The sequence below is a fragment of the Mercenaria mercenaria genome, chromosome 7 (genome assembly GCF_021730395.1).
Source record: "Mercenaria mercenaria strain notata chromosome 7, MADL_Memer_1, whole genome shotgun sequence".
Taxonomy (NCBI): Eukaryota; Metazoa; Mollusca; class Bivalvia; order Venerida; family Veneridae; genus Mercenaria; species Mercenaria mercenaria.
The window spans coordinates 87829253-87840053 of record NC_069367.1 but is presented as its reverse complement, the minus strand read 5'-3'; the positions used below and the strand labels follow the sequence as shown (position 1 = coordinate 87840053).

At 33.1% G+C, this 10801-nt stretch overlaps 1 protein-coding gene across 2 annotated transcripts in view; it reads left to right on the top strand.

The window, feature by feature from the left end:
• Window positions 1-4021: 4021 nt before the first annotated feature.
• Window positions 4022-10801, top strand: part of LOC123553731 (uncharacterized) — a 33515-nt gene continuing 26735 nt past the window's right edge. The window contains exon 1 of one of the 2 annotated variants that reach the window (XM_045343329.2): window positions 4022-4120. The gene's annotated coding sequence lies outside the window, so the exon portion shown is untranslated. Of the gene's footprint in view, window positions 4121-4386; window positions 4407-10801 lie in introns of those variants that run through there. The other variant, XM_053548872.1, reaches the window with a different exon arrangement.

Sequence of the window (10801 nt, the reverse complement as noted above, 5' to 3'; positions counted from 1 at the left end):
TGTTAACCCCACAATAAGTATGCTTCAATATGACCCTAGAATTAGGGGAAAAACAAAACAATTCCCACTTGTTTACTGTAGTTTCATGGCCCTTCACGTGGCACAAATTTGATTCATTGCAGTTTCTGGCAGACATCGGTTGGCTCAGCAGATTATTAACATACTAATCATCTGGCCAGAAGATTTGAGACCTCCGTTTCCTGTCAAGGACAATTATTTATTTGTCCTGCTTTTAGTCTTGCAGAGATCATGTTCTTACAAAACGGCAGGCAGAGAAATTGGAAGTAGTAGGTGTATACGCCCTTAAATTAATTCTTTGTTTATTCTTTTGTTTTCTTCTCTAATTGATTTATTTTACTTCTATCCGTAAGATAGATGTTCATACATTTTTACGTTAGGTATATTCATACGTATACGTCACAAGGTTTGTTTAAAGGGTGTGTCATTTATTATCATGGAAATTCTTCCTGTCACGTGACTGAAATATTGTTGAAATAAGTTCAGTATAGACAAAAAATATTCTACACGTATTCAATGAGTTGTCGGTCTATAGTCAAAATGATTGCCCTATATTATTCGGACATAGGATCAATAGCTTTTACTATTGCCCGCCAAGACATCAAATACGGGACAAATTCTTTGTTACATGCCTGCAGATTAATTTTCATCATTTTATTTTCTAAATTTTGACTAATATGCCCTGCGTATAGTCGGGTAATCACAAGCTATGGACCTTCTATATATGAAGAGTTTTTATGGGAAAAAAACTAACAGCAGCTAGGAGGAGCATGTCCTCCAAACGTAAAATGAATAAAATTAATCATTGCTAAAGGATAAATCTGGAAATAATTTGCCCAACCACACACGGAGCATGACTGTGAGCAAACGATTAAGAATGCCAACTTATATTATTAACTGATGCATTTAATTACCACTAAATGCGCTGTATCATTTCTGTTAATCAGCATCAAATATATGTTCTGTTCGGACACAATGATGCAAGGCCTGCAGTAATTCGCCTGTAGCCTGTTTAAAAATAACAGTGCAACAGTAAGGAAGACCGTGGATCTGTAAAAACGTTCGGTAATGTCCGTGAGGTAACATATTCCCGTTAGACAGCTCGGTAATGTCCGTGAGGTAACATATTCCCGTTAGACAGCTCGGTAATGTCCTTGAGGTAACATATTCCCGTTAGACAGTTCGGTAATGTCCTTAAGGTAACATATTCCCGTTAGACAGCTCGGTAATATCCGTGAGGTAACATATTCCCTTTTAGACAGTTCGGTAATGTCCGTGAGGTAACATATTCCCGTTAGATAACATATTCCCGTTAGACAGCTCGGTAATGTCCGCGAGGTAACAAAATTCCCGTTAGACAGCTCGGTAATGTCCGTGAGGTAACATATTCCCCTTAGACAGTTCGGTAATGTCCGTGAGGTAACATATTCCCGTTAGACAGTTCGGTATTCTTCGGTCATAACACACAACATAAAAATATCACAATGCCGAATAACAGATAGAATGTGATACTATTTTAAAAACGTAACATATTATGCTCCATTATCTCCAGTGTAGTGGAAACAAGATAATTTGGTTTTGTTTATAAATCTAAACGTAAATGTCAAACTAATGAAAAATGTCAAATAAATATAAAAGTGTCCAGGAGTAAATCTTCATCTATTTTACAGCAACTTCCGAGACTCGTTCATTCTCCGAAGAGTTTACTAAATTTTTGCTTTCTATGATTGTCGTTAACTATCAGCAATTTATAATTAAGTATGTGAGTATGTGACTATAATAACATTTTCTATATTGCCAGCGATATCAGATGTAAGTACGTTTGTATAATAACGTGTTTACAATCTATTTATTTTCCTATGATACGTATCATAGTATTTCCAACCACATTGACCCTATATATTGTATATTGCATTGTGATGTACAAAGAGATACCATGTGCACAAGTTGAAATAAAACTTCTGTTCTGTTCTGTTCTGTTCTCTTCTCTTCTCTTCTGATCTTACATTTATGTTTATAAATCATATTAAACCATATTACTAATCATCATTATAAATGTATTTTGATAAAAAAGCTGGTAAACTAATTTTATAATAAATGTGCAATCATCGATGTTGGATAAAACAATGGAATAAAATCAAATTTAATACGAGATATCTTGTTTACAGAATAAGATAGCATTAGAAATAAATTGGATATTTATGATAAAATCAGATAATTTTAGAAGAGAAGCGAGGATGAACGTTCGGTATGTCAGAGCGTCACGGTGAAGTGTTACCATAATTTTTATTAAGCAAAAACAAACTTACCATAGAACTGTTTACACTTTAGATAGTTTAAGAATTTGGACAAATGAATCCCTGTCAATGTCGATTGTTCTATGACAACTGTATATGGCAGAATACAAATTGTTAATACACACGTGCATTCTAAAGTTCATATTGTTTTGAAGTAAATATTTATATAGTTTGCAACACCAACAGGCACGGACAGAATCTGCGAAAAACATGATTTTTAAATCCCCTTTTTGGACAAACATATTATTTTGCATAAGTAGAATCAAGATTATGAATCCACTCGCGTGTGTGAGAGTATAATTTTGGGAAAATAAAGTCCAACATAGCTGCGCCTCTCTTGTAATGTTTAAAAAATGACATTTGCTTGGTATATCCATAAAAATGGCCGTGTTTCGCACTGTGTTGCAATTTTTAAACAACTTTTACCGTGCCGTTTTTATAAATTTTGTATAATATATATGGTATTTCCTCAAGCTTAAGTAGAGACGAATATTAAAAATGATGGCCACTGTCTTTATACGTTTGCATAGAAACTTTTTCCCATTAATTTTGATGAAAAAAACACAAACTATTGGTAAACAATTATAGAACACAAATAAAAGTGCCAATATAATTTTTTCTAGAGCGCCTCAAGTAAACGGATTTAATAGAAAAAAATTTCTAACTCCAACTTTAAAAAAGTAAAGTCGAGTCTTGTGGGACTGTTTTAAAGTTTGCTCACTTCATTCAAAAATAACTTGGGGCAGAAGTAAAACCTTCCTACATTTCTTCCACAATAAATCTAAAAGCGAAATAGACAACTTTTACAGCATGTAACTCGGTATTTTTCAAAAATGTCTGACTCTGCCCACTTCTATTTCAGAGGTAAGTTATATTTGAAGAGAAAGAAATCGCTTATCTTCCCCCACCCCAACCTTCCCTGAAAATTTCATTTCAAAAAGGTTTATGGTGGGAAATTTAAAAATACTTTTCCCAAAATGGAGGTACTCTTTTATGGGTCTAATAGTTTAAAAATCTCTTTAATGACGTCATAATTTATGTTTGCTTGCTATGCGGTCACGAGCTTGTTGGTAATGAAAAATAACAGTTTTCAAAAACGTGGAGCTTGAAAGTATTATATCAACAGGATTTGGACACATTTCTTAATGATATAAAATAAAGCTGGGCTAAAGGTAAACATTTTTTAAAACAATCATCTCATAATTTTTCCCGAGCCTTGTTCTTTTATTTTAAAACTGTATTTTCTATTACCTTTACTTTTTAAATTCTTACCCAGATGTTAAAAATCCCCATCCACCCATATTGTTTACATAAAAAAAAAACACTGTACGATTCAAAACTAACTAACAGAGATATAATGCTTAAACAAACCCAGATTATGCAACTGTCTATCAGCGCACGTCCGTAGCAATCTTTCAGCTGAGAACTATTATCTTTATTAGCGATACAGACGGGTTTTATGCAAGAAAAAGGCTTTCCCGCTGATACCGATCTACAACTGCTAAAACGAATTGTGTCTATCACTGAAAGCAGACGGGTTTTCTTGGTCCTAATTGTTTTCCAAAAAAATTTCTTTTATCCGCAACGTTAGGGTATTATGTATTGGTCCGAATATTTCTGGTAGACAGAGACAAGCTTTCGTGTCAGTACGCAGTCAGAAGCAGGAGAAAAAAATAGTGCCAGTTTTTGGGGGAATTTGGCAGTCGTGTAGTATTGCGCACAGAACGCTCACGGATATTTTCTTGATAAAATACAACGTTTATACATCTCTGGCTTACAATCTGTCAACGGGTTATCACAATTTGGTAAGACTTTTTAAATTTTTTTTCTTTAGATTTGTAAATTATATATACATCATTATATCTTTTTTTTTTCAAATCAAATTTTCCCCCCAAAAAATAACTTTCACTGTAGGCTTTTTAAGCACAAAAAGATGATACCCAAAAAAACTTATACAATGTATTTAAGAAACTAGGCAGTTGAGAATTTGGGGGACTTTCAGAAAAACAATTTCTAATTTTGAATATGGAATAGTAATGATATGCAACCGGATTTTTGGTGAAAGAAATGTAAAACGATATAGTTTAACAGGTATCATTGTTCTTTTTCTCACAATTTTCTTAATTGCAAGACACAGGGATATCTAAAAATTAAAAATCTATTTCCTTTAAAAATATTTTTTTCACTCTACTTCATCTCAATAAGAAAGTTAATATTTCCTCAAAAAGTTTTTTTTTTCTGTCACGACAAACGTATTGCATTTATAAAGTGTTTCAATTTTAATATTTTTATCAGCGATAAATTTGCGGTTGTTAGTTTTTTTTTTATCCTTTCGAACGTAAAGATACGCTATAATAATAATAATAATAATAATAATAAAAAACGACTTATTTATAATGGGGTAACATATTTGGCTAAGCCAATTTACAATATGGTCCACATATACATGGCTATATACAACCCTGATAAATTATGACAAAATAAAAAACACAAAGTTATATGTTATCAGAAAAATAATATGAGAATGAAAGATTATATACAATACAGGACACTGTATTTAATAACAGAAGTAACTATATACAATGAAAATGGAGAGAGATGGTAGAGACAGTATTTCCTTGACATTTAATTGCAATTATGGCTTATTGTACTGTCAGAGTATTGCCACTTTAAGGTACGATCTTTTAAATTTCTCCAGGGTGTCTGAAGAACGTATATATTTAGGTATGTTATTCCAGACAAACTGTTTCCCGAATAGTGCAAGATTTGCGAAAAAATTCCTTTGATGATATATGCTGCCCAATTTTATTGTTCAAGTAAGGTTCTGTTGGCCTCAGAGGGGTAAAATAATACCAGACTATTACCAAAACATGAATACATTACTACAGTATAAATTTTTACGTCTTTATGTTTAGTAAAAACGAAATTATCTTTAATTAAAATGTTTTAGCAAGCCCGGTACAGTGACAGTATAACCCCAAGATTTGCGCTGCAATCTCAATTAAACACCAGCTGAACCTATTTCTCAAAATTACACATATCTTTGACAGCAACCAATCATAACGAAACAATATGCAAAAAATTTGAGTAAGATAATTGAATAATAGACAAGTTGGCAGGTGTGATATGCAGCGCCCAACTGCAGCCATTGTTTAACTATTTACTATAGCACTAAGCGAGTACAATTATTTCCTGTACACTCAGAAAATATATGAATAACGAGGGAATTCTGTTATTTATTGTCTAAGATACAAACAGGGGTTATCAAGAACAAGTCACACTGAACATTTACGACGGGCTTAATTGGGAAAAATAAGATAGGTTTGTGTGTATTTTACGTTGCAGAAAGCACTTAATCTTTGACAAAAAAAACCCCACAACAACAACAACAAAAACGGTACAAGGCAATTCACATACCGATTTTTCCATTGTGCTTTTTATACTACAGAATTATGAGGTTATGGATGTTGTTTTTTCTTTTTGTTTCCAATTCTACGATAATAAGCCGACACTGTAGGTACCATACTTCCTGTCGGCTGGAAATAAATAATATCAAACTGAAAATAGGCGTTGAAGAGGTGTTTAATCATTCCCAATTAGCTCTAATATCAAACGTTCTTCATTTAATTTAGATGTATTAAGCCAGGCGTGATTTCAGAGAAAAGTTCGAGAACAGTAACAGGTAAAGGGTTATAAATAAAGTCATCATTTAGTATTTTTTTTGTATTAATCAAGAACAGAATAGAGCAGAACATAACGTTAGTTCAGTTACTATTATTATATAGTATTATACAGAGATTTTTTACGATAAAGATAATTGGAAAGAAAATGAAATTTGGAGAGAACGGTATTGCAGGGTTTAGCGCGAATGTCTGCTGTATTATGTAAGGTAGACAGAGTACACTTAGATTCGAAAATTTTGGGCACGGACAGTCTTACATGTCGCGAGTCACAATATTGCACTTCCTTTATGAACAGACTCAGGGTGGCCATTTTATAAATTGCATGCATGTTTTGTGCTTTTAATTAATGGCAAGATCATGATTCTCATGCAAGAATAAAGAAAGTTATCAAAACGAAAGTTTTACAACATCCATAAAAAATAGCATGCCAAAATCATCAATTTTGCACTTATTGAACAGCCTGCAATGATCCCGCTGCAAGAACAATGCCCAACTCGGGCGGTAATACGTCGTACAAGTAATTATTACGCCCGACGTATAACCGCCCGTCGTGCATAAATAGTGTTAAAGCACTCTTTTGCTATACATTATTTCTTAATTGTATAGCAAAAGAGTGCTTTAACACTATTTATGCACGATGGGTGGTTATACGTTATTTGTACGACGTATTAACGCCCGAGTATAAATTATTTCAATTTTAATATGCTTTTAATCTAAAACAGTAGATAAAATATAGAAGCGCTCTTTCTTGGTCGCAACAAAAACTTTGACGTCACCGCACGTTAACGTGACGTCATTCTAGCGTAAGCGTGTTTTAACAGAGACAAGCATATTACAATGTATAATGTAAATGCTATTGTTGTATTTTACGGAAAAGATGAATAAAACAACAGGGCTTTATAATGATTCTGAGTACCACTCAAAATGATCAAGATTTTAAAGGACATTTTAAAGGATGCTGCAATAAGAAACGAGCCAGACAATAATATTATGATGTTTACAATGTTGTTGATAGCACTGCACTTAAGAATTTGTGTGGAAAGCAAGGAGGAGAGTAGGTATTTTGCATAACTTTTAGTACAACAGTTATAATTAAACGAATCCAGTCATATTCTACAGAAAGATGAGTAAACATTAGGGATAGCTTACAAAATAGAACAAGAATGAAAGGTATCTTAGAAATTCTAACACCTACATATTTGAAGAACCATAACATGCCCAATTACAATTAACATCGTTTTCTTCCGAACTGCGTGGGATATTGTTGATAACTTCACGTAAACTTTGAGAAAAAAAATCATTGTGTGCTCCAAGGCTGATCAGAACTGTATAGTGATTAGGAATCTGGCTTTTCGATCAACATCTTTCTTTCACTAGATAAAAGTAAAGAAAAAATTGGCTTCTGATCTATGACAAACGTTCTGCTTAGATTTCTTTTGTGAGCGTTATTTTGTTATATTTTGGTTTTCAAGTCATACCGTCAAGTCAGTCATATGTTGACTTTCCACATTTAATTGATTATTGAAGATTAAAATGTGCCCACACTCCAATTTTGGTAAAGATGTGCATCTCGTTAGAACCAGGAATGCACAAACTCATTGTTCACTATCAACTAAGCCGATATTTTATATGAATATGACATGAAGTATGATTTTAAAATATACAATGGCATAAATTGGTATCCATGTTGATATTTTATTATAAGAGTATAGCTTAGTTACTTCCCGTTACTTCCAGTGATATCAGGCCATGGTAGTAATAGACTGTACTGTACTGTAAAGTACTGTCTGCAATCACTGATTCACTTTTCTGTTTTATTAATTACAAATGTATTGCAATAATTACTGAAAAAGAACAGCATTATAGTATCGTATTTCACTTATTTATCACGTCTTTATATGCCATGTTCTTTTCATTTGTTTATTCGTATATATTCAAGTATATTTTGTGTAAGCACGTGTTATGTTTGCAGGCAGCTGTCAACTTGCCGTTATGTAATAGTAATTGACCATTAACTGTTAAACATAACCGGTTAATGGTCTAACCCTTGGACTTGGCATGACTATATGATGTATTTTACTATAGCTAAAGCATATGTTACAAATATATATATACACTAGTTTCGGCGCCTGTTTATCATCTGATAACAAATAAATAACATATTACATCCATGTCATGCAAGTGTCAATAATTAATCATTATCTCGAGCTTTATCAGCAATTTCCTAATCACTGATTACACGCGATTGTATCAGAACCGGACATACCACGTCATAATAATCCGTGCTCGAGCTGTACTGTAAGAATCTATCACTGGATGAATATCTCACCCAGGGTTAGCGTGGATCTGTCGATTATGGATAAACAGATACCAGATATTTCCACCCAACTTTCAGCCAGTGATACAGTGCACGTTTCATTCTTCAATTTCCAGCTCAATTCTAAAAGATGCGAGTGTAAATGATATCGTTAGCTGAACACCTCTTGTGGTAGTTTGCTCGAAAATATAGCGCAAAATGACCAGACATAAACTAATGATGTGTATGTATGTTGTTGTGCTTGTGTGATTAACGTCGTTTCAACAAAAGTTCAGTTGTCCGGGACTGGATCCTAGGATCTCGTGATCGGAAGTTCAGTGTTCTGCCTGTGCTACGGACAGGCTTTTCACTAGAAAAAGATGTTTGTAATCAGATCAAAGATAAATCTGAAACAGAAGTTTTGTTTATGATAAGTTACGAAGCATACTGTGAGAAATTATTTTGATCTACGTTAATTCTATGATATTAACGAATGAGGAGGAACGTCAGCACAGGCTGTTTTTTCCAATTTGGCATTCTCTTTCCTGAATTTACTAAAAATAGTTTAATAACTGCCTTATTATTAAAATTTCTCATCTAAACTGATGATTATCTAATATTACATAGTGTATATTTCACGTAGTCAAAAATTCTACAAAATATAAAGTTCTGACGTAATACGTTACTCAGCAAGACATAAATTAGTATGCTACTTTAGAATTCTAATTGTTTCTTTATTTAAATGCACTTTGACCTCTTTCGCATTCGTCCCTCGAATTATTCCACTGAGGTATTATAAACTGTACAGTTTACATTTACAAGGGGCAGTGTTACCAAATGTACATTTTCCAAAAAAGATAAACAGGTAAACAGGTAAACAGGTAAACAGATAAACAGGTAAACAGGTAAACAGATAAACAGGTAAACAGATAAACAGGTAAACAGATAAACAGGTAAACAGGTAAACAGATAAACAGGTAAACAGGTGTAGTGCCAATATATGTGTGTCATGTTTAATCTACAACAGCATAGTTGACACGACTGTTCAAGTAATTATTATGTGATGGCATAGATACATAACATTACGTCGCATTTAATTAGGGCGTCTTTTTAGGAAGATAGTTTTCTGTTATAGTCCAATATCTGTTATATTCCAATATCTCATTACTGATTACAATCAACTTCCCCATTTAGCATTAAATATATATATTTAAGTGTTTTCAGCCACAGGGCTTTTTACTAACAAAAGTCAATCATTCAAGACTAATTACAAGTCAAGTTCCTGATATAGTACAAGCACAATTTAAATGCATTATACTGATGGCATTTTAACAGTCTTTAGCCCACATTGTTTTCGACTATTAACTCCTAAGTAATTTACCAATTGTATAAGCTATTTATAACATTTAAACAGCCTTATACTAGTAGTTTTCCACTATTGAATAAAGTCAAAACGCTCATAAGTAATTACGATCAGTTTCTTAATTTAGCTACAGTAGCAGACTGTATGCATTATGTTTATAACATTTTTAACGCTTAAGTGTTTCAGTTTTGACAGCAACATAGCATTCTTGGTTTTTGTGTGTAATTTTGGGATAAGCATTGATCAAACTTGGCTGGAAAAGATAAGAATAGTTGGAACCACGTTACATATATTTGGCAATGCTCGTGTCTTTGGCAGCTTTGATTGCTGTTTAGTTACAGCCAAAGTAGATTCAGTTACCGTTATGAAAGAAAAGATTCTTTCATCTGCAGAAATACGAAATATCACAAATGCTGATAAACGTTTTTGTCAGTTATAGCCTTCTTCGAAGACGTGTAGAACATACAAAACAATGTTGAATTTACACATAAAGTTTATGTTGTATACTTAATGGTAAGTTGGTAGAAATACTGTCCATGTAGGAGACGTTTAGCTAAGAATTGCTCGTGTACCAGTTACTATTAGCTTCACCTGGGATATGCTAGAAACTTTGTGTTTGTATAAAAAAGTTTATTTTAAATTCTAACACGACCAGCAAATAACTTACATACATGTAGAGCAAAATATATCTCGGGTTATTCTGCAATAAACCACTCGCGTGCAATGACGTCATCCGATCCAGGTGCTTACCACGGTCGTAAAAAGTAGTTACCATTTTATCTAACGCTGTTTATATTAATATGTCGTGTTATAATCGAACTAATAAGTTCCCAAGTGTGATTTATCATAGAATAACCCGAGTTTTTCGTTCTTATGCGAAACAGCATATCACTCAGGCCTACGGCCTTCGTGATATATTCTTACGCATAAGAACTCAGAACTCGGGTTATTCTACGATAAACCACGTTTGGGAACTTATTATTTCTTAAGAGACACGATCATCATATATATATGCATTGTAAAAATAGATATAAAAAACAAATACGAAAACTCAGGCGGGTGTTTGAAACGGAGATGTGTGTCCTCATTTGATACCTATAAATACAAATTGATGCACAAGGATTAATAAATGAAACATATTGAA